Source organism: Hyla sarda, unplaced genomic scaffold, assembly GCF_029499605.1.
Source record: "Hyla sarda isolate aHylSar1 unplaced genomic scaffold, aHylSar1.hap1 scaffold_1887, whole genome shotgun sequence".
Lineage (NCBI taxonomy): Eukaryota > Metazoa > Chordata > Amphibia > Anura > Hylidae > Hyla > Hyla sarda.
Window position 1 is genome coordinate 18,621 of NW_026608540.1, and position 27,920 is coordinate 46,540.

At 48.0% G+C, this 27,920-nt stretch overlaps 7 non-coding genes and 1 pseudogene across 7 annotated transcripts; all 8 read right to left on the minus strand.

The window, feature by feature from the left end:
* Positions 1 to 2,023: 2,023 nt before the first annotated feature.
* On the minus strand, positions 2,024 to 2,214 carry LOC130315718 (U2 spliceosomal RNA). Its single transcript, XR_008863164.1, has one exon. It is a non-coding gene; the product is annotated as a U2 spliceosomal RNA (small nuclear RNA).
* A 2,084-nt stretch (positions 2,215 to 4,298) lies between these two features.
* Positions 4,299 to 4,489, minus strand: LOC130315719 (U2 spliceosomal RNA). The gene has a single exon (XR_008863165.1). It is a non-coding gene; the product is annotated as a U2 spliceosomal RNA (small nuclear RNA).
* A 2,085-nt stretch (positions 4,490 to 6,574) lies between these two features.
* LOC130315720 (U2 spliceosomal RNA) lies at positions 6,575 to 6,765 on the minus strand. Its single transcript, XR_008863166.1, has one exon. It is a non-coding gene; the product is annotated as a U2 spliceosomal RNA (small nuclear RNA).
* A 2,092-nt stretch (positions 6,766 to 8,857) lies between these two features.
* On the minus strand, positions 8,858 to 9,054 carry LOC130315738 (U2 spliceosomal RNA). Its single transcript, XR_008863181.1, has one exon. It is a non-coding gene; the product is annotated as a U2 spliceosomal RNA (small nuclear RNA).
* A 3,632-nt stretch (positions 9,055 to 12,686) lies between these two features.
* LOC130315721 (U2 spliceosomal RNA) lies at positions 12,687 to 12,877 on the minus strand. The gene has a single exon (XR_008863167.1). It is a non-coding gene; the product is annotated as a U2 spliceosomal RNA (small nuclear RNA).
* A 2,090-nt stretch (positions 12,878 to 14,967) lies between these two features.
* On the minus strand, positions 14,968 to 15,158 carry LOC130315722 (U2 spliceosomal RNA). The gene has a single exon (XR_008863168.1). It is a non-coding gene; the product is annotated as a U2 spliceosomal RNA (small nuclear RNA).
* Positions 15,159 to 17,246: 2,088 nt separating this feature from the next.
* On the minus strand, positions 17,247 to 17,437 carry LOC130315724 (U2 spliceosomal RNA). The gene has a single exon (XR_008863169.1). It is a non-coding gene; the product is annotated as a U2 spliceosomal RNA (small nuclear RNA).
* A 2,089-nt stretch (positions 17,438 to 19,526) lies between these two features.
* Positions 19,527 to 19,699, minus strand: LOC130315737 (U2 spliceosomal RNA; annotated as a pseudogene).
* Between the last annotated feature and the right edge of the window lie 8,221 nt (positions 19,700 to 27,920).

Below are 27,920 nucleotides of genomic sequence, written 5' to 3' on the forward strand. Positions count from 1 at the left end.
AGGGAGGCTGCCAGACAATTTTCCATGCACACTCTGGGCTGGGGGGCAGTCAACCACCAGTACACACAGCAGAACCTAAACCCATACCATTATTGCTAAGCAGCAAGACAGGGGCCCATTGCACTCCCACGGGGCCTTTTTAAATGCAATCCATAACCCGGATTTGCCAGGAACCCTTCTTACTCCTCCTACTTGCATGTGACACTGGGCTTAGGATCTGCATAGGAAACACACACACAAGCACACACCTACCTTTGTTGCCTGCAGATGCCTCCTTGGCTGTCCCCAAACGGTATCAAACCAACACCCACGGGAAGCTGTAAGCATAGAGGACATGCCTGCACCCCATTGGACTTACCTGTGTGGGTTAAACCCGGGTTATTTGACAACCTATGGCGGTGATGGTTCTGCTCAGGCAGAGCAGTGCTGATGCTCCTCATAAAGCTGTCGCTGCTGTGAAGGTTCTAGGTGACATCACAAATCCCTATGGTTACATACACAACAAAGCTGGGTTGTTGTTGTTTACACTCTGCAAGGCCTGTGGAAGTGAGTGACATCATAGCACTGTAGTTCTGAGGGTTCTAGATGGATGCAACAATCTCCTGTTGCTTCTATGAAGGCCATAATAGACGACATCACCAAACAGCTCCATAGTCACATACACAGCAAAGGAGAGATGTTGTTTACACCTAGTGATGTCAGTGGTATTGAGTGACATCACAGCACAGTGCTAAGGCTCCTGGGCCTGGACACAGCAGCGGCTGCAATATCTCAACGGAGAATACGTTTATATATATGTGTGTGTGTGCGCGTATATATATATATATATATATATATATATATATATATATATATTTCTCCGCCGAAATCACTTTTAAACCCATTTCCACCTTTTTTTCCCTTCTCTTCCTCTTACTTTTTTTTCACGTTTTTTTACGTTTTTCTCCTTTTCGCCTCTTTTCTGGGCGTATTATTCTTCTTTTTCTTCTTTTTTTTCGTCTAATGCATACCCCATCAGTGCAGCAATGCTTATTCAATACCGCCAGCAGATGGAGACACTGGGGGATAATTTTCTAAGGATTTATACTGATTTTTCCTGTCTGAATTTGTCGCACAGAAAGTTGCAGGCCAAATATGTGTGACATTTCTGCGACTTTAGCTTCTAGAGCATTTTTACAACATTATACATAGGTGCTGAATACATAAAAAGCGACTGTTCAGCGACAGACAAGTCGCATCGGCTGAAAGTAGGCCAGAATGTCAGTCCATGTTGGAGCAGGTTTAGATACAGTCTAAAGCATAGATCTCAAAGTCTGTGCACAGAATTTAGCAAGGGCCTCGCACCTTCTGATGCATCAGGTAGGTGCACAATAGCATAGCCTAACCCTCTGTACTTTGGTCTATATTGATGCGGGACATAGACAGCCAGCTGATGACCAATCCATTAGTGCAATGGATGGCTGGAAGCATTTGTCTTTGCCTTTGCAATACCACAGAAGCAATGCATGGTCAATGTACAGCAATGACACACCTGTGTGAACAGCCAGGAGACCCCCCCCCCCCATGTTATGTTACATAGTTACATAGTTAGTACGGTCGAAAAAAGACATATGTCCATCAAGTTCAACCAGGGAATTAAGGGGTAGGGGTGTGGCGCGATATTGGGGAAGGGATGAGATTTTATATTTCTTCATAAGCATTAATCTTATTTTGTCAATTAGGAACATTCAGCACCCACCCGCTATCAAGGCAGCTGCCTATCATGTCATGCCCTACCTGCACAGGTGTGCTGGCTACTCAAATGATCCAATTAAGGAGGCCATTTAGTCAGCAGCAGCAGAAGTCCTGTGCCTGGACGCTCCAACAGCGGCCAGACACAAGCAGAAGCAGAAGCAGCAGCAGCACCACCTTTTGTTTTTTGGCTGCAGCAGCAGCAGCAGCAAGGCCCACAGGGCTGGCTAGCTGGCTAGCCAGCAAGCAGGTAGCAATGAAAGTAGGAATCTTTCTTTTTAACCCTGTAAGGGGGTGGTGCACTGTACCCGAAGATACTGCCATATCGGGTCAATGCATAGGGCGACGGAAGCAAGCTTCGAAATCGGCCCCCGTTCTCAAAAATCCATTTAATATATGGTCCCCAGATAGGGGACGTATCAGATATTAAACTGATAAGAACAGATACTACACTTGATCTTAGCCAAAAGGCCGAGAAGCGATAACCGTGAAAGGGGCGGGCCCAACAAGGTCCCCTTCATGGGCACTATCACTGCTTGCTGTCAGGGAGGCTGCCAGACAATTTTCCATGCACACTCTGGGCTGGGGGGCAGTCAACCACCAGTACACACAGCAGAACCTAAACCCATACCATTATTGCTAAGCAGCAAGACAGGGGCCCATTGCACTCCCACGGGGCCTTTTTAAATGCAATCCATAACCCGGATTTGCCAGGAACCCTTCTTACTCCTCCTACTTGCATGTGACACTGGGCTTAGGATCTGCATAGGAAACACACACACAAGCACACACCTACCTTTGTTGCCTGCAGATGCCTCCTTGGCTGTCCCCAAACGGTATCAAACCAACACCCACGGGAAGCTGTAAGCATAGAGGACATGCCTGCACCCCATTGGACTTACCTGTGTGGGTTAAACCCGGGTTATTTGACAACCTATGGCGGTGATGGTTCTGCTCAGGCAGAGCAGTGCTGATGCTCCTCATAAAGCTGTCGCTGCTGTGAAGGTTCTAGGTGACATCACAAATCCCTATGGTTACATACACAACAAAGCTGGGTTGTTGTTGTTTACACTCTGCAAGGCCTGTGGAAGTGAGTGACATCATAGCACTGTAGTTCTGAGGGTTCTAGATGGATGCAACAATCTCCTGTTGCTTCTATGAAGGCCATAATAGACGACATCACCAAACAGCTCCATAGTCACATACACAGCAAAGGAGAGATGTTGTTTACACCTAGTGATGTCAGTGGTATTGAGTGACATCACAGCACAGTGCTAAGGCTCCTGGGCCTGGACACAGCAGCGGCTGCAATATCTCAACGGAGAATACGTTTATATATATGTGTGTGTGTGCGCGTATATATATATATATATATATATATATATATATATATATATATTTCTCCGCCGAAATCACTTTTAAACCCATTTCCACCTTTTTTTCCCTTCTCTTCCTCTTACTTTTTTTTCACGTTTTTTTACGTTTTTCTCCTTTTCGCCTCTTTTCTGGGCGTATTATTCTTCTTTTTCTTCTTTTTTTTCGTCTAATGCATACCCCATCAGTGCAGCAATGCTTATTCAATACCGCCAGCAGATGGAGACACTGGGGGATAATTTTCTAAGGATTTATACTGATTTTTCCTGTCTGAATTTGTCGCACAGAAAGTTGCAGGCCAAATATGTGTGACATTTCTGCGACTTTAGCTTCTAGAGCATTTTTACAACATTATACATAGGTGCTGAATACATAAAAAGCGACTGTTCAGCGACAGACAAGTCGCATCGGCTGAAAGTAGGCCAGAATGTCAGTCCATGTTGGAGCAGGTTTAGATACAGTCTAAAGCATAGATCTCAAAGTCTGTGCACAGAATTTAGCAAGGGCCTCGCACCTTCTGATGCATCAGGTAGGTGCACAATAGCATAGCCTAACCCTCTGTACTTTGGTCTATATTGATGCGGGACATAGACAGCCAGCTGATGACCAATCCATTAGTGCAATGGATGGCTGGAAGCATTTGTCTTTGCCTTTGCAATACCACAGAAGCAATGCATGGTCAATGTACAGCAATGACACACCTGTGTGAACAGCCAGGAGACCCCCCCCCCCCATGTTATGTTACATAGTTACATAGTTAGTACGGTCGAAAAAAGACATATGTCCATCAAGTTCAACCAGGGAATTAAGGGGTAGGGGTGTGGCGCGATATTGGGGAAGGGATGAGATTTTATATTTCTTCATAAGCATTAATCTTATTTTGTCAATTAGGAACATTCAGCACCCACCCGCTATCAAGGCAGCTGCCTATCATGTCATGCCCTACCTGCACAGGTGTGCTGGCTACTCAAATGATCCAATTAAGGAGGCCATTTAGTCAGCAGCAGCAGAAGTCCTGTGCCTGGACGCTCCAACAGCGGCCAGACACAAGCAGAAGCAGAAGCAGCAGCAGCACCACCTTTTGTTTTTTGGCTGCAGCAGCAGCAGCAGCAAGGCCCACAGGGCTGGCTAGCTGGCTAGCCAGCAAGCAGGTAGCAATGAAAGTAGGAATCTTTCTTTTTAACCCTGTAAGGGGGTGGTGCACTGTACCCGAAGATACTGCCATATCGGGTCAATGCATAGGGCGACGGAAGCAAGCTTCGAAATCGGCCCCCGTTCTCAAAAATCCATTTAATATATGGTCCCCAGATAGGGGACGTATCAGATATTAAACTGATAAGAACAGATACTACACTTGATCTTAGCCAAAAGGCCGAGAAGCGATAACCGTGAAAGGGGCGGGCCCAACAAGGTCCCCTTCATGGGCACTATCACTGCTTGCTGTCAGGGAGGCTGCCAGACAATTTTCCATGCACACTCTGGGCTGGGGGGCAGTCAACCACCAGTACACACAGCAGAACCTAAACCCATACCATTATTGCTAAGCAGCAAGACAGGGGCCCATTGCACTCCCACGGGGCCTTTTTAAATGCAATCCATAACCCGGATTTGCCAGGAACCCTTCTTACTCCTCCTACTTGCATGTGACACTGGGCTTAGGATCTGCATAGGAAACACACACACAAGCACACACCTACCTTTGTTGCCTGCAGATGCCTCCTTGGCTGTCCCCAAACGGTATCAAACCAACACCCACGGGAAGCTGTAAGCATAGAGGACATGCCTGCACCCCATTGGACTTACCTGTGTGGGTTAAACCCGGGTTATTTGACAACCTATGGCGGTGATGGTTCTGCTCAGGCAGAGCAGTGCTGATGCTCCTCATAAAGCTGTCGCTGCTGTGAAGGTTCTAGGTGACATCACAAATCCCTATGGTTACATACACAACAAAGCTGGGTTGTTGTTGTTTACACTCTGCAAGGCCTGTGGAAGTGAGTGACATCATAGCACTGTAGTTCTGAGGGTTCTAGATGGATGCAACAATCTCCTGTTGCTTCTATGAAGGCCATAATAGACGACATCACCAAACAGCTCCATAGTCACATACACAGCAAAGGAGAGATGTTGTTTACACCTAGTGATGTCAGTGGTATTGAGTGACATCACAGCACAGTGCTAAGGCTCCTGGGCCTGGACACAGCAGCGGCTGCAATATCTCAACGGAGAATACGTTTATATATATGTGTGTGTGTGCGCGTATATATATATATATATATATATATATATATATATATATATATTTCTCCGCCGAAATCACTTTTAAACCCATTTCCACCTTTTTTTCCCTTCTCTTCCTCTTACTTTTTTTTCACGTTTTTTTACGTTTTTCTCCTTTTCGCCTCTTTTCTGGGCGTATTATTCTTCTTTTTCTTCTTTTTTTTCGTCTAATGCATACCCCATCAGTGCAGCAATGCTTATTCAATACCGCCAGCAGATGGAGACACTGGGGGATAATTTTCTAAGGATTTATACTGATTTTTCCTGTCTGAATTTGTCGCACAGAAAGTTGCAGGCCAAATATGTGTGACATTTCTGCGACTTTAGCTTCTAGAGCATTTTTACAACATTATACATAGGTGCTGAATACATAAAAAGCGACTGTTCAGCGACAGACAAGTCGCATCGGCTGAAAGTAGGCCAGAATGTCAGTCCATGTTGGAGCAGGTTTAGATACAGTCTAAAGCATAGATCTCAAAGTCTGTGCACAGAATTTAGCAAGGGCCTCGCACCTTCTGATGCATCAGGTAGGTGCACAATAGCATAGCCTAACCCTCTGTACTTTGGTCTATATTGATGCGGGACATAGACAGCCAGCTGATGACCAATCCATTAGTGCAATGGATGGCTGGAAGCATTTGTCTTTGCCTTTGCAATACCACAGAAGCAATGCATGGTCAATGTACAGCAATGACACACCTGTGTGAACAGCCAGGAGACCCCCCCCCCCCCATGTTATGTTACATAGTTACATAGTTAGTACGGTCGAAAAAAGACATATGTCCATCAAGTTCAACCAGGGAATTAAGGGGTAGGGGTGTGGCGCGATATTGGGGAAGGGATGAGATTTTATATTTCTTCATAAGCATTAATCTTATTTTGTCAATTAGGAACATTCAGCACCCACCCGCTATCAAGGCAGCTGCCTATCATGTCATGCCCTACCTGCACAGGTGTGCTGGCTACTCAAATGATCCAATTAAGGAGGCCATTTAGTCAGCAGCAGCAGAAGTCCTGTGCCTGGACGCTCCAACAGCGGCCAGACACAAGCAGAAGCAGAAGCAGCAGCAGCACCACCTTTTGTTTTTTGGCTGCAGCAGCAGCAGCAGCAAGGCCCACAGGGCTGGCTAGCTGGCTAGCCAGCAAGCAGGTAGCAATGAAAGTAGGAATCTTTCTTTTTAACCCTGTAAGGGGGTGGTGCACTGTACCCGAAGATACTGCCATATCGGGTCAATGCATAGGGCGACGGAAGCAAGCTTCGAAATCGGCCCCCGTTCTCAAAAATCCATTTAATATATGGTCCCCAGATAGGGGACGTATCAGATATTAAACTGATAAGAACAGATACTACACTTGATCTTAGCCAAAAGGCCGAGAAGCGATAACCGTGAAAGGGGCGGGCCCAACAAGGTCCCCTTCATGGGCACTATCACTGCTTGCTGTCAGGGAGGCTGCCAGACAATTTTCCATGCACACTCTGGGCTGGGGGGCAGTCAACCACCAGTACACACAGCAGAACCTAAACCCATACCATTATTGCTAAGCAGCAAGACAGGGGCCCATTGCACTCCCACGGGGCCTTTTTAAATGCAATCCATAACCCGGATTTGCCAGGAACCCTTCTTACTCCTCCTACTTGCATGTGACACTGGGCTTAGGATCTGCATAGGAAACACACACACAAGCACACACCTACCTTTGTTGCCTGCAGATGCCTCCTTGGCTGTCCCCAAACGGTATCAAACCAACACCCACGGGAAGCTGTAAGCATAGAGGACATGCCTGCACCCCATTGGACTTACCTGTGTGGGTTAAACCCGGGTTATTTGACAACCTATGGCGGTGATGGTTCTGCTCAGGCAGAGCAGTGCTGATGCTCCTCATAAAGCTGTCGCTGCTGTGAAGGTTCTAGGTGACATCACAAATCCCTATGGTTACATACACAACAAAGCTGGGTTGTTGTTGTTTACACTCTGCAAGGCCTGTGGAAGTGAGTGACATCATAGCACTGTAGTTCTGAGGGTTCTAGATGGATGCAACAATCTCCTGTTGCTTCTATGAAGGCCATAATAGACGACATCACCAAACAGCTCCATAGTCACATACACAGCAAAGGAGAGATGTTGTTTACACCTAGTGATGTCAGTGGTATTGAGTGACATCACAGCACAGTGCTAAGGCTCCTGGGCCTGGACACAGCAGCGGCTGCAATATCTCAACGGAGAATACGTTTATATATATGTGTGTGTGTGCGCGTATATATATATATATATATATATATATATATATATATATATATTTCTCCGCCGAAATCACTTTTAAACCCATTTCCACCTTTTTTTCCCTTCTCTTCCTCTTACTTTTTTTTCACGTTTTTTTACGTTTTTCTCCTTTTCGCCTCTTTTCTGGGCGTATTATTCTTCTTTTTCTTCTTTTTTTTCGTCTAATGCATACCCCATCAGTGCAGCAATGCTTATTCAATACCGCCAGCAGATGGAGACACTGGGGGATAATTTTCTAAGGATTTATACTGATTTTTCCTGTCTGAATTTGTCGCACAGAAAGTTGCAGGCCAAATATGTGTGACATTTCTGCGACTTTAGCTTCTAGAGCATTTTTACAACATTATACATAGGTGCTGAATACATAAAAAGCGACTGTTCAGCGACAGACAAGTCGCATCGGCTGAAAGTAGGCCACAATGTCAGTCCATGTTGGAGCAGGTTTAGATACAGTCTAAAGCATAGATCTCAAAGTCTGTGCACAGAATTTAGCAAGGGCCTCGCACCTTCTGATGCATCAGGTAGGTGCACAATAGCATAGCCTAACCCTCTGTACTTTGGTCTATATTGATGCGGGACATAGACAGCCAGCTGATGACCAATCCATTAGTGCAATGGATGGCTGGAAGCATTTGTCTTTGCCTTTGCAATACCACAGAAGCAATGCATGGTCAATGTACAGCAATGACACACCTGTGTGAACAGCCAGGAGACCCCCCCCCCCCCCCCCCCCATGTTATGTTACATAGTTACATAGTTAGTACGGTCGAAAAAAGACATATGTCCATCAAGTTCAACCAGGGAATTAAGGGGTAGGGGTGTGGCGCGATATTGGGGAAGGGATGAGATTTTATATTTCTTCATAAGCATTAATCTTATTTTGTCAATTAGGAACATTCAGCACCCACCCGCTATCAAGGCAGCTGCCTATCATGTCATGCCCTACCTGCACAGGTGTGCTGGCTACTCAAATGATCCAATTAAGGAGGCCATTTAGTCAGCAGCAGCAGAAGTCCTGTGCCTGGACGCTCCAACAGCGGCCAGACACAAGCAGAAGCAGAAGCAGCAGCAGCACCACCTTTTGTTTTTTGGCTGCAGCAGCAGCAGCAGCAAGGCCCACAGGGCTGGCTAGCTGGCTAGCCAGCAAGCAGGTAGCAATGAAAGTAGGAATCTTTCTTTTTAACCCTGTAAGGGGGTGGTGCACTGTACCCGAAGATACTGCCATATCGGGTCAATGCATAGGGCGACGGAAGCAAGCTTCGAAATCGGCCCCCGTTCTCAAAAATCCATTTAATATATGGTCCCCAGATAGGGGACGTATCAGATATTAAACTGATAAGAACAGATTAAGTTAGCCCTCAGAAACTCAATCAGAGTTCCAAGATCTTATTTGAACTCGATTGTTGCTCATCATCAGGTAACCCATTTTTTATTTCTTCTTAACACTAATGACCACAAAATAAAATCAATAAAAAAGATTTAACCAGAAAAAAAAAACATACACATTTACAATAACAAACAAACATTGCTTTCACCAGTAATTAATCAGAGAGACATTCCATTTCTCCAGGCATATACCATTAGGAAATCTATCATTCCACGGTTTATCGTTCCTCTTATCATCTGTCTTTTTACCGGAAGTCCCAACCAAGATGGAACTTTATAAGTGTCCAAAAATCTGTCCATATCAGCTTGAAATGAAAAATACACTTTGTCTCTAGCTTCCTCGTACCGATTTTCATATTTCGACCTTAGTTCCATTAAATCCATATCAAATGGTCTTCTTTCCTTTTTTGGCATATTTTCCAACATGCCATCCAAAACACCTCCAAATTCCATTGGTACATAAACCTCTTCTTTCTTTTTCTTTTCTTCAGCCACTTTTCTGGCTGGAACTTCCTCCAACTCAGGTTCTACAATTTCTTCTTCTTCCCTACTCCTTTTAGCTGTTTCCTTTTTCGTTGTTTGTTTCTTGGGACATACATTTACCAGGTGATCTTCCTCACCGCACAGATGACACTTCTTTTTTTTGTTGTTGTTGCAGGTGTCTGCTTCATGACCTCCCTCCTGGCACTTATAGCACCATGAGTGAGTACATAGGTCTTTCCCGTGCCCGTATTGTTTACATTTACGGCAAAATTCCTCCATCCCTGAATAGAACAAGTCACCATTGACCGATCCAATTTTGAATCGCCCAGGTGGATAAATCACTTTACCGTCAGGTTCCTTTTTAAATTTAACTTTAAATTTCCATTTTGTAGTCCATAGGCCATATTGGTTCAGGACTTTTCCCTTTGACAGAATATTGTCACAGAATCTAGAAAGAAAAGTCTCAATGTCTTTTTCCAGTATATATGGGCTATACATCCGTACCGTCAATATTTTCTCCTGGTTCGGAAAATGCGGGGTCACCTCCACACCCTCCAAAACTGGATTGGCCTTCTTTTGCTGGTACTTGCTGCAAAAAAAATTAAAGTCCTCTTCAGAAGCCAATATAACATCGTAGTGTCCATTTCTTGGGAATTCAAGCATAGACAGGATTTGTTCCTTCTTAATTTCCAGCAACTTGAATAAGATCTCCTCGACCACGAAACATAATCCTTTTCCTCTCTTGCAGGTATCCAATAAGGAAATCCGAACTCCATTTCTGAGCTTAGCATACTCAGGGATACCTTCTGATGATGCTCCACTTGATCTAGCCATGTCCATCAGGATAAACACCTCCCCCACTGTAAGCAGGTAGGTGGTGGTGATCGCTCCCCGTTGTCTGGGGACTAAGCCAGCTCCCTAATAGCAGCAGGGGGGTGAAGTCCCTCCGTTAAGAAGGACGATCCCCCCAGGCAAAGGAGCCGGGTACCCCAGACACCCTCTGGCCAGACCAAGTGAGCAGAACTACACTTGATCTTAGCCAAAAGGCCGAGAAGCGATAACCGTGAAAGGGGCGGGCCCAACAAGGTCCCCTTCATGGGCACTATCACTGCTTGCTGTCAGGGAGGCTGCCAGACAATTTTCCATGCACACTCTGGGCTGGGGGGCAGTCAACCACCAGTACACACAGCAGAACCTAAACCCATACCATTATTGCTAAGCAGCAAGACAGGGGCCCATTGCACTCCCACGGGGCCTTTTTAAATGCAATCCATAACCCGGATTTGCCAGGAACCCTTCTTACTCCTCCTACTTGCATGTGACACTGGGCTTAGGATCTGCATAGGAAACACACACACAAGCACACACCTACCTTTGTTGCCTGCAGATGCCTCCTTGGCTGTCCCCAAACGGTATCAAACCAACACCCACGGGAAGCTGTAAGCATAGAGGACATGCCTGCACCCCATTGGACTTACCTGTGTGGGTTAAACCCGGGTTATTTGACAACCTATGGCGGTGATGGTTCTGCTCAGGCAGAGCAGTGCTGATGCTCCTCATAAAGCTGTCGCTGCTGTGAAGGTTCTAGGTGACATCACAAATCCCTATGGTTACATACACAACAAAGCTGGGTTGTTGTTGTTTACACTCTGCAAGGCCTGTGGAAGTGAGTGACATCATAGCACTGTAGTTCTGAGGGTTCTAGATGGATGCAACAATCTCCTGTTGCTTCTATGAAGGCCATAATAGACGACATCACCAAACAGCTCCATAGTCACATACACAGCAAAGGAGAGATGTTGTTTACACCTAGTGATGTCAGTGGTATTGAGTGACATCACAGCACAGTGCTAAGGCTCCTGGGCCTGGACACAGCAGCGGCTGCAATATCTCAACGGAGAATACGTTTATATATATGTGTGTGTGTGCGCGTATATATATATATATATATATATATATATATATATATATATATTTCTCCGCCGAAATCACTTTTAAACCCATTTCCACCTTTTTTTCCCTTCTCTTCCTCTTACTTTTTTTTCACGTTTTTTTACGTTTTTCTCCTTTTCGCCTCTTTTCTGGGCGTATTATTCTTCTTTTTCTTCTTTTTTTTCGTCTAATGCATACCCCATCAGTGCAGCAATGCTTATTCAATACCGCCAGCAGATGGAGACACTGGGGGATAATTTTCTAAGGATTTATACTGATTTTTCCTGTCTGAATTTGTCGCACAGAAAGTTGCAGGCCAAATATGTGTGACATTTCTGCGACTTTAGCTTCTAGAGCATTTTTACAACATTATACATAGGTGCTGAATACATAAAAAGCGACTGTTCAGCGACAGACAAGTCGCATCGGCTGAAAGTAGGCCAGAATGTCAGTCCATGTTGGAGCAGGTTTAGATACAGTCTAAAGCATAGATCTCAAAGTCTGTGCACAGAATTTAGCAAGGGCCTCGCACCTTCTGATGCATCAGGTAGGTGCACAATAGCATAGCCTAACCCTCTGTACTTTGGTCTATATTGATGCGGGACATAGACAGCCAGCTGATGACCAATCCATTAGTGCAATGGATGGCTGGAAGCATTTGTCTTTGCCTTTGCAATACCACAGAAGCAATGCATGGTCAATGTACAGCAATGACACACCTGTGTGAACAGCCAGGAGACCCCCCCCCCCCCCCCCCCCCCATGTTATGTTACATAGTTACATAGTTAGTACGGTCGAAAAAAGACATATGTCCATCAAGTTCAACCAGGGAATTAAGGGGTAGGGGTGTGGCGCGATATTGGGGAAGGGATGAGATTTTATATTTCTTCATAAGCATTAATCTTATTTTGTCAATTAGGAACATTCAGCACCCACCCGCTATCAAGGCAGCTGCCTATCATGTCATGCCCTACCTGCACAGGTGTGCTGGCTACTCAAATGATCCAATTAAGGAGGCCATTTAGTCAGCAGCAGCAGAAGTCCTGTGCCTGGACGCTCCAACAGCGGCCAGACACAAGCAGAAGCAGAAGCAGCAGCAGCACCACCTTTTGTTTTTTGGCTGCAGCAGCAGCAGCAGCAAGGCCCACAGGGCTGGCTAGCTGGCTAGCCAGCAAGCAGGTAGCAATGAAAGTAGGAATCTTTCTTTTTAACCCTGTAAGGGGGTGGTGCACTGTACCCGAAGATACTGCCATATCGGGTCAATGCATAGGGCGACGGAAGCAAGCTTCGAAATCGGCCCCCGTTCTCAAAAATCCATTTAATATATGGTCCCCAGATAGGGGACGTATCAGATATTAAACTGATAAGAACAGATACTACACTTGATCTTAGCCAAAAGGCCGAGAAGCGATAACCGTGAAAGGGGCGGGCCCAACAAGGTCCCCTTCATGGGCACTATCACTGCTTGCTGTCAGGGAGGCTGCCAGACAATTTTCCATGCACACTCTGGGCTGGGGGGCAGTCAACCACCAGTACACACAGCAGAACCTAAACCCATACCATTATTGCTAAGCAGCAAGACAGGGGCCCATTGCACTCCCACGGGGCCTTTTTAAATGCAATCCATAACCCGGATTTGCCAGGAACCCTTCTTACTCCTCCTACTTGCATGTGACACTGGGCTTAGGATCTGCATAGGAAACACACACACAAGCACACACCTACCTTTGTTGCCTGCAGATGCCTCCTTGGCTGTCCCCAAACGGTATCAAACCAACACCCACGGGAAGCTGTAAGCATAGAGGACATGCCTGCACCCCATTGGACTTACCTGTGTGGGTTAAACCCGGGTTATTTGACAACCTATGGCGGTGATGGTTCTGCTCAGGCAGAGCAGTGCTGATGCTCCTCATAAAGCTGTCGCTGCTGTGAAGGTTCTAGGTGACATCACAAATCCCTATGGTTACATACACAACAAAGCTGGGTTGTTGTTGTTTACACTCTGCAAGGCCTGTGGAAGTGAGTGACATCATAGCACTGTAGTTCTGAGGGTTCTAGATGGATGCAACAATCTCCTGTTGCTTCTATGAAGGCCATAATAGACGACATCACCAAACAGCTCCATAGTCACATACACAGCAAAGGAGAGATGTTGTTTACACCTAGTGATGTCAGTGGTATTGAGTGACATCACAGCACAGTGCTAAGGCTCCTGGGCCTGGACACAGCAGCGGCTGCAATATCTCAACGGAGAATACGTTTATATATATGTGTGTGTGTGCGCGTATATATATATATATATATATATATATATATATATATATATATATTTCTCCGCCGAAATCACTTTTAAACCCATTTCCACCTTTTTTTCCCTTCTCTTCCTCTTACTTTTTTTTCACGTTTTTTTACGTTTTTCTCCTTTTCGCCTCTTTTCTGGGCGTATTATTCTTCTTTTTCTTCTTTTTTTTCGTCTAATGCATACCCCATCAGTGCAGCAATGCTTATTCAATACCGCCAGCAGATGGAGACATGGGGGATAATTTTCTAAGGATTTATACTGATTTTTCCTGTCTGAATTTGTCGCACAGAAAGTTGCAGGCCAAATATGTGTGACATTTCTGCGACTTTAGCTTCTAGAGCATTTTTACAACATTATACATAGGTGCTGAATACATAAAAAGCGACTGTTCAGCGACAGACAAGTCGCATCGGCTGAAAGTAGGCCAGAATGTCAGTCCATGTTGGAGCAGGTTTAGATACAGTCTAAAGCATAGATCTCAAAGTCTGTGCACAGAATTTAGCAAGGGCCTCGCACCTTCTGATGCATCAGGTAGGTGCACAATAGCATAGCCTAACCCTCTGTACTTTGGTCTATATTGATGCGGGACATAGACAGCCAGCTGATGACCAATCCATTAGTGCAATGGATGGCTGGAAGCATTTGTCTTTGCCTTTGCAATACCACAGAAGCAATGCATGGTCAATGTACAGCAATGACACACCTGTGTGAACAGCCAGGAGACCCCCCCCCCCCCCCCCATGTTATGTTACATAGTTACATAGTTAGTACGGTCGAAAAAAGACATATGTCCATCAAGTTCAACCAGGGAATTAAGGGGTAGGGGTGTGGCGCGATATTGGGGAAGGGATGAGATTTTATATTTCTTCATAAGCATTAATCTTATTTTGTCAATTAGGAACATTCAGCACCCACCCGCTATCAAGGCAGCTGCCTATCATGTCATGCCCTACCTGCACAGGTGTGCTGGCTACTCAAATGATCCAATTAAGGAGGCCATTTAGTCAGCAGCAGCAGAAGTCCTGTGCCTGGACGCTCCAACAGCGGCCAGACACAAGCAGAAGCAGAAGCAGCAGCAGCACCACCTTTTGTTTTTTGGCTGCAGCAGCAGCAGCAGCAAGGCCCACAGGGCTGGCTAGCTGGCTAGCCAGCAAGCAGGTAGCAATGAAAGTAGGAATCTTTCTTTTTAACCCTGTAAGGGGGTGGTGCACTGTACCCGAAGATACTGCCATATCGGGTCAATGCATAGGGCGACGGAAGCAAGCTTCGAAATCGGCCCCCGTTCTCAAAAATCCATTTAATATATGGTCCCCAGATAGGGGACGTATCAGATATTAAACTGATAAGAACAGATACTACACTTGATCTTAGCCAAAAGGCCGAGAAGCGATAACCGTGAAAGGGGCGGGCCCAACAAGGTCCCCTTCATGGGCACTATCACTGCTTGCTGTCAGGGAGGCTGCCAGACAATTTTCCATGCACACTCTGGGCTGGGTGGGAAGTCAACCACCAGTACACACAGCAGAACCTAAACCCATACCATTATTGCTAAGCAGCAAGACAGGGGCCCATTGCACTCCCACGGGGCCTTTTTAAATGCAATCCATAACCCGGATTTGCCAGGAACCCTTCTTACTCCTCCTACTTGCATGTGACACTGGGCTTAGGATCTGCATAGGAAACACACACACAAGCACACACCTACCTTTGTTGCCTGCAGATGCCTCCTTGGCTGTCCCCAAACGGTATCAAACCAACACCCACGGGAAGCTGTAAGCATAGAGGACATGCCTGCACCCCATTGGACTTACCTGTGTGGGTTAAACCCGGGTTATTTGACAACCTATGGCGGTGATGGTTCTGCTCAGGCAGAGCAGTGCTGATGCTCCTCATAAAGCTGTCGCTGCTGTGAAGGTTCTAGGTGACATCACAAATCCCTATGGTTACATACACAACAAAGCTGGGTTGTTGTTGTTTACACTCTGCAAGGCCTGTGGAAGTGAGTGACATCATAGCACTGTAGTTCTGAGGGTTCTAGATGGATGCAACAATCTCCTGTTGCTTCTATGAAGGCCATAATAGACGACATCACCAAACAGCTCCATAGTCACATACACAGCAAAGGAGAGATGTTGTTTACACCTAGTGATGTCAGTGGTATTGAGTGACATCACAGCACAGTGCTAAGGCTCCTGGGCCTGGACACAGCAGCGGCTGCAATATCTCAACGGAGAATACGTTTATATATATGTGTGTGTGTGCGCGTATATATATATATATATATATATATATATATATATATATATATATATTTCTCCGCCGAAATCACTTTTAAACCCATTTCCACCTTTTTTTCCCTTCTCTTCCTCTTACTTTTTTTTCACGTTTTTTTACGTTTTTCTCCTTTTCGCCTCTTTTCTGGGCGTATTATTCTTCTTTTTCTTCTTTTTTTTCGTCTAATGCATACCCCATCAGTGCAGCAATGCTTATTCAATACCGCCAGCAGATGGAGACACTGGGGGATAATTTTCTAAGGATTTATACTGATTTTTCCTGTCTGAATTTGTCGCACAGAAAGTTGCAGGCCAAATATGTGTGACATTTCTGCGACTTTAGCTTCTAGAGCATTTTTACAACATTATACATAGGTGCTGAATACATAAAAAGCGACTGTTCAGCGACAGACAAGTCGCATCGGCTGAAAGTAGGCCAGAATGTCAGTCCATGTTGGAGCAGGTTTAGATACAGTCTAAAGCATAGATCTCAAAGTCTGTGCACAGAATTTAGCAAGGGCCTCGCACCTTCTGATGCATCAGGTAGGTGCACAATAGCATAGCCTAACCCTCTGTACTTTGGTCTATATTGATGCGGGACATAGACAGCCAGCTGATGACCAATCCATTAGTGCAATGGATGGCTGGAAGCATTTGTCTTTGCCTTTACAATACCACAGAAGCAATGCATGGTCAATGTACAGCAATGACACACCTGTGTGAACAGCCAGGAGACCCCCCCCCCCCCCCCCATGTTATGTTACATAGTTACATAGTTAGTACGGTCGAAAAAAGACATATGTCCATCAAGTTCAACCAGGGAATTAAGGGGTAGGGGTGTGGCGCGATATTGGGGAAGGGATGAGATTTTATATTTCTTCATAAGCATTAATCTTATTTTGTCAATTAGGAACATTCAGCACCCACCCGCTATCAAGGCAGCTGCCTATCATGTCATGCCCTACCTGCACAGGTGTGCTGGCTACTCAAATGATCCAATTAAGGAGGCCATTTAGTCAGCAGCAGCAGAAGTCCTGTGCCTGGACGCTCCAACAGCGGCCAGACACAAGCAGAAGCAGAAGCAGCAGCAGCACCACCTTTTGTTTTTTGGCTGCAGCAGCAGCAAGGCCCACAGGGCTGGCTAGCTGGCTAGCCAGCAAGCAGGTAGCAATGAAAGTAGGAATCTTTCTTTTTAACCCTGTAAGGGGGTGGTGCACTGTACCCGAAGATACTGCCATATCGGGTCAATGCATAGGGCGACGGAAGCAAGCTTCGAAATCGGCCCCCGTTCTCAAAAATCCATTTAATATATGGTCCCCAGATAGGGGACGTATCAGATATTAAACTGATAAGAACAGATACTACACTTGATCTTAGCCAAAAGGCCGAGAAGCGATAACCGTGAAAGGGGCGGGCCCAACAAGGTCCCCTTCATGGGCACTATCACTGCTTGCTGTCAGGGAGGCTGCCAGACAATTTTCCATGCACACTCTGGGCTGGGGGGCAGTCAACCACCAGTACACACAGCAGAACCTAAACCCATACCATTATTGCTAAGCAGCAAGACAGGGGCCCATTGCACTCCCACGGGGCCTTTTTAAATGCAATCCATAACCCGGATTTGCCAGGAACCCTTCTTACTCCTCCTACTTGCATGTGACACTGGGCTTAGGATCTGCATAGGAAACACACACACAAGCACACACCTACCTTTGTTGCCTGCAGATGCCTCCTTGGCTGTCCCCAAACGGTATCAAACCAACACCCACGGGAAGCTGTAAGCATAGAGGACATGCCTGCACCCCATTGGACTTACCTGTGTGGGTTAAACCCGGGTTATTTGACAACCTATGGCGGTGATGGTTCTGCTCAGGCAGAGCAGTGCTGATGCTCCTCATAAAGCTGTCGCTGCTGTGAAGGTTCTAGGTGACATCACAAATCCCTATGGTTACATACACAACAAAGCTGGGTTGTTGTTGTTTACACTCTGCAAGGCCTGTGGAAGTGAGTGACATCATAGCACTGTAGTTCTGAGGGTTCTAGATGGATGCAACAATCTCCTGTTGCTTCTATGAAGGCCATAATAGACGACATCACCAAACAGCTCCATAGTCACATACACAGCAAAGGAGAGATGTTGTTTACACCTAGTGATGTCAGTGGTATTGAGTGACATCACAGCACAGTGCTAAGGCTCCTGGGCCTGGACACAGCAGCGGCTGCAATATCTCAACGGAGAATACGTTTATATATATGTGTGTGTGTGCGCGTATATATATATATATATATATATATATATATATATATATATATTTCTCCGCCGAAATCACTTTTAAACCCATTTCCACCTTTTTTTCCCTTCTCTTCCTCTTACTTTTTTTTCACGTTTTTTTACGTTTTTCTCCTTTTCGCCTCTTTTCTGGGCGTATTATTCTTCTTTTTCTTCTTTTTTTTCGTCTAATGCATACCCCATCAGTGCAGCAATGCTTATTCAATACCGCCAGCAGATGGAGACACTGGGGGATAATTTTCTAAGGATTTATACTGATTTTTCCTGTCTGAATTTGTCGCACAGAAAGTTGCAGGCCAAATATGTGTGACATTTCTGCGACTTTAGCTTCTAGAGCATTTTTACAACATTATACATAGGTGCTGAATACATAAAAAGCGACTGTTCAGCGACAGACAAGTCGCATCGGCTGAAAGTAGGCCAGAATGTCAGTCCATGTTGGAGCAGGTTTAGATACAGTCTAAAGCATAGATCTCAAAGTCTGTGCACAGAATTTAGCAAGGGCCTCGCACCTTCTGATGCATCAGGTAGGTGCACAATAGCATAGCCTAACCCTCTGTACTTTGGTCTATATTGATGCGGGACATAGACAGCCAGCTGATGACCAATCCATTAGTGCAATGGATGGCTGGAAGCATTTGTCTTTGCCTTTGCAATACCACAGAAGCAATGCATGGTCAATGTACAGCAATGACACACCTGTGTGAACAGCCAGGAGACCCCCCCCCCCCCCCCCATGTTATGTTACATAGTTACATAGTTAGTACGGTCGAAAAAAGACATATGTCCATCAAGTTCAACCAGGGAATTAAGGGGTAGGGGTGTGGCGCGATATTGGGGAAGGGATGAGATTTTATATTTCTTCATAAGCATTAATCTTATTTTGTCAATTAGGAACATTCAGCACCCACCCGCTATCAAGGCAGCTGCCTATCATGTCATGCCCTACCTGCACAGGTGTGCTGGCTACTCAAATGATCCAATTAAGGAGGCCATTTAGTCAGCAGCAGCAGAAGTCCTGTGCCTGGACGCTCCAACAGCGGCCAGACACAAGCAGAAGCAGAAGCAGCAGCAGCACCACCTTTTGTTTTTTGGCTGCAGCAGCAGCAGCAGCAAGGCCCACAGGGCTGGCTAGCTGGCTAGCCAGCAAGCAGGTAGCAATGAAAGTAGGAATCTTTCTTTTTAACCCTGTAAGGGGGTGGTGCACTGTACCCGAAGATACTGCCATATCGGGTCAATGCATAGGGCGACGGAAGCAAGCTTCGAAATCGGCCCCCGTTCTCAAAAATCCATTTAATATATGGTCCCCAGATAGGGGACGTATCAGATATTAAACTGATAAGAACAGATTTTTGATTGAAAGAGCTTTATTTTCCGTTCAGTCATTACAAGTCGTACAATAAATTACAGTCACACAAAGCATGATAGTACAATACACAGCAAAGGTTCCCTAAGCTATACATCGCACACCATGCTACTCTAACATTCAGCTCAATCCTGCAATAGAAAAGCACAAGAGATCAAACAAAAACCAAATAATACAATCTGTGATCGGGGTAGGGGTGTGGGCGACTATGTGGGGGTAGGGAGGGGGCGGATCACAGGGCCAAACTGTTGGGCTGTATCTTCAGGGAGACATGGGAGAAGGAGAGGGGTCTTCACTCCTCTTCTTCCTCATCAACGGCCGAGCTGTCCAAGATGGAATAGTCTCTAAGCAGGTTCTTGATGAACCTGCGGCAGTCCCGGACGGACATGTTTTCCCTGTTGATCACGAGGCGGTTCCTGGCAAGCCACACTGCGTCCTTAAAACAGTTCATAAGGCGCCAGGCCTCCTGGATGGCCTCCACGTCGTGGGTCCCAGGGAACAGGCCGTAAAGCACCGAATGGTACGATAGGCAGCTCCTGGGCACTGAGTCTCTGAGTTCCTGTTCTAGGGCGTCCAACAGACCCTGTGCAAAGGGGCACTGCCAAAACACGTGGAAAGATGTTTCCTCCACGTAGGGGCAACGGGGGCAGTACCGGGTCTTGCACAGGTTGCGGGCATGCATGAATGACCTGAGAGAGAGACCTCCCATGACGGCCATCCACGACAAGTCCTTGTGTCCATTGGTAAGCCGCTTTGAGGCCACATTGTTCCAAACTGTCTCTGCAGTGGCTGCGGGGAGTCCCGGAACCAGCTCGGTCAAGTCCTTAGCTCGGATGAGCTTGTGGATTGTCTTCGGCTTCCATAGGTCGGGTTTCAGTCCTTCCAGCTGGTGCTCCCTCACAAACCGGACAACATCCCCATAGAACCAGGGAGTGTTCCAGTTGTAAGGGATGGAGCTGTCCCACTTGTCCCAGCCCAGCTGTCTCCAGAGGGGCATGAGAAGCAAGCGAGACATGGACCTGCCCGCTGAGCCAGTCTTTTCTACAAGAGTCCGCTGCACCGTGACACATGCAAAGGAGGCCCTCAGCAGAGCGGGGATGTCGGGTATTCCCTTCCCACCCTTGCGGGGTTCCTTGTACATCACGGTCCTCTTGACTCTGTCCATTTTGCCCCAGACGAAGCCAAACACTGTCCGGGTGATGGCCTTGCAAACGGTGGTATGGGGAGGCCAGGCCTGTGCGGTATATTGGAGCACAGGCAAAACTTCACTCCGCAGGACAAGTGCCTTGCCTTCCATCGTGAGCTTTCTGGAGCTCCACAGTCCGATCTTTGAGTTTATCCTTCCTAGTCGGTCTTGCCAAGACTTAAGGGCCGCTCCTTCCTTCCCGAACCAGACTCCAAGAATTTGAATGAAGTCCGGCTTAATAGTAAAGGGGAAGGGGGCGGAAGAAGCCAGGTGCCACTCCCCGAAGAGCATGGCCTCCGACTTCCCGCAGTTGACTTTTGCCCCCGAAGCTCTGCCGAAGTCCTCGCAGGTCTGGACGAGTGCAGTCACCGAACGCTGGTCAGCGCAGAAGACGGTCACGTCGTCCATGTAGAGCGAGCACTTGACCTCGTGGCGATCTGGTCCTGGTGCGGTGATCCCTCTGATCTCTCCATTCTGCCGGATAGTCTCAGCGAAGAGCTCTATAACACAAACAAAAAGGAGAGGTGAAAGAGGGCAGCCTTGTCTAACCCCTGAAAGAATGGAAAAGGGGTCAGTCTTCCAGCCGTTCACCAACACCGTGCTGTAAATGTCAAAATACATAACGTTAACAAAAGAGCAAAACATCTTCCCCAGACCCAGCCTGCGCAAAACCCTGTCCATGAATGCGTGGGAGACACGGTCGAACGCCTTCTCCTGATCTAAGCTGACCAGGGCGGCGCGGCCCCCGCGGTCCTGGATGTAATGGACCGTGTCTCTCACAAGGGCAAGGCTGTCGGCAATCCTGCGGCCAGGAATGCTGCAGGTCTGGTCCGGATGGACGATCTGCCCCATGACAGGTTTCAGCCTGTTGGCCAGCACCTTGGCGAGGATCTTGTAGTCCACGTTCAGGAGAGAGATGGGACGCCAGTTTTTCAGGTCACATCTCTCCCCCTTCCGCTTATACAAGATCGTGATCATCCCTTCCCTCAACGACGGAGGCATTCTGCCCCCCACCACCATCTCCTCGTACACCTCCAACAGGTCCGGACAGATCAGGTCACCCAGCGCTACGTAGAGCTCGGCCGGGAGACCGTCACTGCCCGGGGTCCTGCCGGGCTTAAAGGATCTAGCGGCAGAGAGCAGCTCCCCCACCGTCAAGGGATCGTCCATAGCCGCCGCACCTGCGGGATCAACAACGTTAGTGACACCTGACAGGAACCTCTCGGCGGCTTCGGGGTCGGATGACTTGGGGGCGTAGAGGTTGCTGTAGAAGTCGTGGACGACCCCCATCACTTCCTCCTTGCCGCTCCTCATGTGTCCGGTCTCATCTCGTAGCTCAGTCAGGGGCGTGTGGCCGGCATGGAGCTTCCTGAAAAAGAAAGAGTTACATTTCTCACCCTTCTCCAGGTTCTCCACCTTGGAACGAAAGACGATTCGCTTGGATTCCTCCTCAAAGTGCCTTTTCAAGCTCTTTTTGGTCTCCTCCAGCTCCTCCCTGACGTCCCAGCCACACTGGAGCAGGTCCTGCAGGGACCGCAGCTCGCGCTGCAGTTTCCTCAAGTCCCACTTCTTCGCACACGCCTGTTGTCTGCCTTTTGCCTGAAAGAAACAACGGAATTCGACTTTAACATATTCCCACCAATCGCTGATGCACTTGAACAGACATTTGTCATTTCGCCATACAAGGTACGCATCCCTAAGTTCCTCCATGACCTCCCTCTGCTCCAACAGGGCACAATTCAACTTCCAGGAGCCTGGGCCAGGTGGGAATCCATGGCCCAGAGTCCCCCGGAATCGAATGGCCCTGTGGTCAGAGAAGAAGCAGGGGACCATAGAGTACGACACCTTTCTGACTGCTCTCGAAGTGAAGATGAAGTCTATCCGAGAACGGAGCGAGCCATCGGGGCGGCTCCACGTATAGTTTACGGAGCCGTTCCCGATGGACCCGACAACGTCCTGCAAGGATGCCTCCGTCACCATCTCAATCAGCAGTTTAGACGTCACGTCCAGGTTGGCGGATGTGCCAGAACTGCGCCCGTCCACCTCAATGGGGCAGTTGAAGTCACCACCCAACACTACTGCCCTAGTGGTGGCGAGTTCAGCCCGCAGGGCCTGGAGAACCTCCAGTCGGACATCCCTCTCAGGGGAGGCGTACACGTTGATGAGCCGCACGGGCTCACCCGCCCAGGAACCGTCTGCGACAAGAAGTCTGCCACAGACGAGCTCCCGGACGGAATCAAGTGCAAAGTTACCTCCCCTGATCAGGATGGCCACCCCCGCAGACCTATTGTCGCCCCCACCAGACCAGTAGGAAGGGCCGTGAGGCCACTGCCTGGCCAGATGGTTGTAAGACCTAGAAGCAGACAAAGCACATTCCTGCAACATGTAAACATCACACCTCTGGGAATCTAAGAACGTAAGAACAGTCTGAAATCTAAACCAAGCTCTAATACTCCTCACATTAATGCAGAAGATGTTGAGATCAGCCATGGGAATAAAAAAGAGAGGTTAGTTCTGATACTAGTTACCAGTCTGGTCGGACGGGTCCTCTTCTCTGGCGCCTGTCGGCTCCTGTGGCTTCTCGTAGCGCCCTTCCAAGAACTCGTCGTAGACCGTGTTGGACGGAGTGTCCAGGATTTTCTTAACCTCTGGGTCCTGCAGCAGCTCCTCCATAGATTGAGCTTGGACTGGCTCTGCTTGGACCTGCTCCACTTGGGCCTGCTCCATCACCTCCTCTCCTTCTGAAGCTTCAAGGCTCTCGCAGACCTGCTCCATCTCCTCCTCCTCATCTGAAGCTTGAGGGGTCTCGCAGGTCTCGATTATCTTTCTTTTGTGGGACTCTTCTGATACGTTGTCCCTTCCTTTCCTCTTCCTCTGTATGGTACCTGGGGGAGGAAGCACAGGAAAGTCCTCCGAAGGGCGGGCACCAGCAGCTGGAGGGGGGTTAGGTGCTGCTGGGCCAGGAGAGAAAGGAGGCTGGGTGGGGCGGGGGGCAGGAGAGAGTGCCCGGGCAGGGGAGGACGGGGCAGGGGTGGGCCGGGCAGGGGTGGGCCGGGCAGGGGAGGACGGGGCAGGGGTGGGCCGGGGTGGGGTACGGGGGGCAGGGGTGGGGCGGGATGGGGCAGGAGGGGCAGGGGTGGGACGGGATGGGGTAGGAGGGGCAGGGGTGGGACGGGATGGGGCAGGAGGGGCAGGGGTGGGACTGGATGGGGCAGGGGTGGGGCGGGATGGGGCAGGAGATGGGGCGGGAGGGGCAGGGGATGGGACTGGAGGGGCAGGGGGGGGGGCGGGACGGGGCAGGGGTGGTGGCTTTCGCCTTCTTACCCTCCTTGGTCGGCTTGGCCATCCGTGGTGTTGGCTCCGGAGCTGGGGCTGGCTTCGGTGCTCTCGCTGCCACAGATGCCCATGTTCTCTCCCTCTGGGGGCAGTCCTTGTAGCTGTGGGCTGCCAGTCCGCAGAGGTTGCAGGTCTTGCTCTTGGGGCAGTCCTTGGTCGTGTGACCTGTCACACGGCAATACCTGCAGGCATCCTCCGTACAGTCCTTGCCCTCGTGGCCCATCTTGCCACATCTCCTGCAGGTCTGCGGCATGTCCGGGTAGAAGATAAGTCCTGTGGAGTTGCCCAAGGAAAATGTCGTTGGCAGGTGCTGTAGTCCGTCTGGAGAAGCAGGGTTCTTGTTGAGTCTGACGACCACAGACCACTTGCAGGTCCAGTATCCGAGTGAGTTCAGGATGCGGGTGGGCTCCCTCACCACGGTGCAGAAGCGCTTCAGGAAGGTCGAGATGTCCGTGCCTGGGGTGTGTGGGTTCCGCATTGAGACCGTCACCCGCCTCTCCTCTCTTTGAATAAGGCAGTTGCCCACAAAGCGAGAGAAAGGGGATTCGGGACTCGCCGCTTTCACCACCTCCCAGTATCTTCTACAGGTCCCAATGGTGGCAAAGGTGATGTAGAAGATTCCCGAAAAGAAGGTTGCTATTCCCAGGGTGTCAGCCGTGGGGAAGCCTTGATCCGCCAGCATCTTCTTGCAGAACACGTCGTGGGACATGTCCGGCACCCTTCCGTCCACGGGCTTGAGCTTCAAGGCAACAGTCTGCCTCATCCAGGGCTCCAGGGTTGGAGCTTCCAGGTTAGGAATTCTGCCGCCCTTCTGCCTTGCCGTGGTGGAGGTTGAAGCTTGCTGTGGTTGGGGCTGGACCTCCAGGCCTTGCCCTGCAGCCTCCTGGGTGGACTTGCTGGTTGAGGCCATGGCTTCTTCCAGCAGGCTCTTTTCCGCTTCCTTGCTTGCTTGTGGAGAGAGGCTTCGCAAAGTCTTCTTTCCCGGGTGGGAGGAGCTATGCAGATCCGGTCCCGGTGGGAGGAGCTATGCAAATCCTTCTCCAGAGGCAGCGAGTTTCTTCGAAAAGATTCTGCGCCGCCTTCCTCTTCGCCGCTGTTCCGGAATTCACCGCCGATTCCCTTCTTCCAGGTTCTTCGTCGGCTTCTTCCGGAGCTGCAGTCTTCAAGATCTTCTCCTTCTTCAGATGTTCCGAGGCAGGCAGGAGACGATCTTCAGGTGGTATGCTCTAGAGAAATGCGGTTCTAATAAGAACGAAAAGTACTGCAATCGTACTACGCAAAATCTCTACCACAATGCTTGGAGTTCTTCAGACCGTAGCGATCATGGTATCTCCCCTGCCAGGTAAGGTTTAGCTTCTAGAGCATTTTTACAACATTATACATAGGTGCTGAATACATAAAAAGCGACTGTTCAGCGACAGACAAGTCGCATCGGCTGAAAGTAGGCCAGAATGTCAGTCCATGTTGGAGCAGGTTTAGATACAGTCTAAAGCATAGATCTCAAAGTCTGTGCACAGAATTTAGCAAGGGCCTCGCACCTTCTGATGCATCAGGTAGGTGCACAATAGCATAGCCTAACCCTCTGTACTTTGGTCTATATTGATGCGGGACATAGACAGCCAGCTGATGACCAATCCATTAGTGCAATGGATGGCTGGAAGCATTTGTCTTTGCCTTTGCAATACCACAGAAGCAATGCATGGTCAATGTACAGCAATGACACACCTGTGTGAACAGCCAGGAGACCCCCCCCCCCCCCCCATGTTATGTTACATAGTTACATAGTTAGTACGGCCGAAAAAAGACATATGTCCATCACGTTCAACCAGGGAATTAAGGGGTAGGGGTGTGGCGCGATATTGGGGAAGGGATGAGATTTTATATTTCTTCATAAGCATTAATCTTATTTTGTCAATTAGGAACATTCAGCACCCACCCGCTATCAAGGCAAACGTGTCCCCAAACGGTATCAAACCAACACCCACGGGAAGCTGTAAGCATAGAGGACATGCCTGCACCCCATTGGACTTACCTGTGTGGGTTAAATCCGGGTTATTTGACAACCTATGGCGGTGATGGTTCTGCTCAGGCAGAGCAGTGCTGATGCTCCTCATAAAGCTGTCGCTGCTGTGAAGGTTCTAGGTGACATCACAAATCCCTTTGGTTACATACACAACAAAGCTGGGTTGTTGTTGTTTACACTCTGCAAGGCCTGTGGAAGTGAGTGACATCATAGCACTGTAGTTCTGAGGGTTCAAGATGGATGCAACAATCTCCTGTTGCTTCTATGAAGGCCGTAATAGACGACATCACCAAACAGCTCCATAGTCACATACACAGCAAAGGAGAGATGTTGTTTACACCTAGTGATGTCAGTGGTATTGAGTGACATCACAGCACAGTGCTAAGGCTCCTGGGCCTGGACACAGCAGCGGCTGCAATATCTCAACGGAGAATACGTTTATATCTATGTGTGTGTGTGCGCATATATATATATATATATATATATATATATATATATATATATATATATATTTCTCCGCCGAAATCACTTTTAAACCCATTTCCACCTTTTTTTCCCTTCTCTTCCTCTTACTTTTTTTTCACGTTTTTTTACGTTTTTCTCCTTTTCGCCTCTTTTCTGGGCGTATTATTCTTCTTTTTCTTCTTTTTTTTCGTCTAATGCATACCCCATCAGTGCAGCAATGCTTATTCAATACCGCCAGCAGATGGAGACACTGGGGGATAATTTTCTAAGGATTTATACTGATTTTTCCTGTCTGAATTTGTCGCACAGAAAGTTGCAGGCCAAATATGTGTGACATTTCTGCGACTTTAGCTTCTAGAGCATTTTTACAACATTATACATAGGTGCTGAATACATAAAAAGCGACTGTTCAGCGACAGACAAGTCGCATCGGCTGAAAGTAGGCCAGAATGTCAGTCCATGTTGGAGCAGGTTTAGATACAGTCTAAAGCATAGATCTCAAAGTCTGTGCACAGAATTTAGCAAGGGCCTCGCACCTTCTGATGCATCAGGTAGGTGCACAATAGCATAGCCTAACCCTCTGTACTTTGGTCTATATTGATGCGGGACATAGACAGCCAGCTGATGACCAATCCATTAGTGCAATGGATGGCTGGAAGCATTTGTCTTTGCCTTTGCAATACCACAGAAGCAATGCATGGTCAATGTACAGCAATGACACACCTGTGTGAACAGCCAGGAGACCCCCCCCCCCATGTTATGTTACATAGTTACATAGTTAGTACGGTCGAAAAAAGACATATGTCCATCAAGTTCAACCAGGGAATTAAGGGGTAGGGGTGTGGCGCGATATTGGGGAAGGGATGAGATTTTATATTTCTTCATAAGCATTAATCTTATTTTGTCAATTAGGAACATTCAGCACCCACCCGCTATCAAGGCAGCTGCCTATCATGTCATGCCCTACCTGCACAGGTGTGCTGGCTACTCAAATGATCCAATTAAGGAGGCCATTTAGTCAGCAGCAGCAGAAGTCCTGTGCCTGGACGCTCCAACAGCGGCCAGACACAAGCAGAAGCAGAAGCAGCAGCAGCACCACCTTTTGTTTTTTGGCTGCAGCAGCAGCAGCAGCAAGGCCCACAGGGCTGGCTAGCTGGCTAGCCAGCAAGCAGGTAGCAATGAAAGTAGGAATCTTTCTTTTTAACCCTGTAAGG